The sequence below is a fragment of the Belonocnema kinseyi genome, chromosome 10 (genome assembly GCF_010883055.1).
Source record: "Belonocnema kinseyi isolate 2016_QV_RU_SX_M_011 chromosome 10, B_treatae_v1, whole genome shotgun sequence".
Taxonomy (NCBI): domain Eukaryota; kingdom Metazoa; phylum Arthropoda; class Insecta; order Hymenoptera; family Cynipidae; genus Belonocnema; species Belonocnema kinseyi.
Genome location: NC_046666.1, coordinates 109,423,789 through 109,425,530, shown reverse-complemented (window position 1 = coordinate 109,425,530; position 1,742 = coordinate 109,423,789). Strand labels below are relative to the sequence as shown.

Sequence of the window (1,742 nt, the reverse complement as noted above, 5' to 3'; positions counted from 1 at the left end):
CGCATACTTTGAATAAAATATTTGTTATCATTCTCTTGAAATAAATGTGTTTTTTTCTTGAAAAAATACCGGTTTCATATGTATACACCTGGTAAACTTATTGTTAAATTTGACTAGAGAAGACTTATTGCTAATAACTATAGATAAACGCAGTTTATTAAAATATCCGCAGGCGCCGAGAACCGAACGCACGTACCGCAGGCTTATAAGCCGAACGCCTAATCCCGATAGCTACGATGACACGCTGAGTGCGTTATCATAAATGCTTGACGGCATCCATCCAATCCTTTAGAAAGTAGGGAAAAAGGTTTTTGAACCTCGATTTGTTATATATGATCTTTAATAAAAAGTTTTTTCAAGTTTTTAAGACACCAAATGTTTTTAATTTTCCAGAAAAAAATGAAATTTTTCAAAGTTTTTCTTTCGGTAATTTTTTTAATTTTTTCTTTTGTAAATTTAAGTATAATTAAGCATAAGAACATTAATGTACTTTTTTGTACTCACATCTGTATTACCCGTTTTACCTGTCGAGGGCTTTACAAGGTTCCTTCAAGACAATAATTAATTGATAGAAATTATTTTTTAAATAAATCTTTATGAATAAAGCTTTTTATCTAGTTTAATTAAAAAATATAGTGCTAAAAAGTGGGTATATAGATAACGTAAGACAAGTAGCATACGACAATAACCTGTAAGGACCATCACAGGGAAAGCCTAGATTCTTCCAGCTAGGAAATCTGGCTGCGGCCCCGTGAGAGTCAATATTTAATTTACTATCGTCGAGAAAACTATAGGCATCTGCCTTTGAAGCTTAACAACTCCGTCAAAAAAAAATGCTAGCGCAACAAAACAACAGTCAGCTAGTCAGCTAGTCAGCTAGTCAGCTAGTTAGCTAGTTAAAATTTAATACTACTGCAACCATAGCATCACATTTCAGAATTTAAAGCATGAGCAATTTTTTAATATTTTAATATTTTATTTTGAATCAACAAAATAAAAAACAATAGCATATGCTTTTGAATAAGAGTGTGTGAGGGACTATCTAGATTTTATAAAGACCCTATTAATAGGCTCTCATTGGGTTGCCTACTGATGACCTTGCTAGCTGAGCATGACGCTTTCGCCTGCGCCCTCGATAGATTGCCACTTTAGGGCCTCGATAGAAAATAGGAAATCTAGACAGGGCCTCTTAAGAACCAAGTTATAATTTCTACCTGGGGTGATGCGTCCCTGTTGACAATTGTGTGTTTTTATGTAGAGCGAGGAACATGGCGCTTTTCGCTTGAGATCATTAAGACCATGCCATACTAACTTCAAGATAACTTTACATCATATTTTTTGCAACAACTCACGTCCATATACCAGAAGCGAAAGTATATTAGGGCCTTGTATTTCATTTTCTAAATGTTCACCTCGATATTTCAATTCGTGTAGACGTGAGTTGTTGTAAAAAATATGTCGAAACATTATTTTAAGGTTAGTATCACATAGCCTTAATAAACGCTGAGCCGTGCTTCGAGTTCTTATTTTCTTGAAAGCCAAAGAGTTCACATCGAAGAACGATAAATTAATTCTCCACAAGAAAGTGTAACTTAATATATGTTGAAAAATTACAATACACATCGTGAAGGCTCAAAATATCGACAAAGAAATAAAAATCATCTCTTGATTCTTGACAGACTGTCAGGCTGGGTTCGAACATTCTGAGCTCTGACCGATGGACGCTAACGACTAAAGTGTCT

The 1,742-nt window shown here is 34.4% G+C and overlaps 1 protein-coding gene across 7 annotated transcripts in view; it reads right to left on the bottom strand.

Annotated features, from left to right (window-relative positions):
- LOC117181487 (protein pangolin, isoforms A/H/I/S) overlaps positions 1-1,742 on the bottom strand; it is a 786,230-nt gene that overhangs the window by 307,990 nt on the left and 476,498 nt on the right. The window lies entirely within an intron of this gene.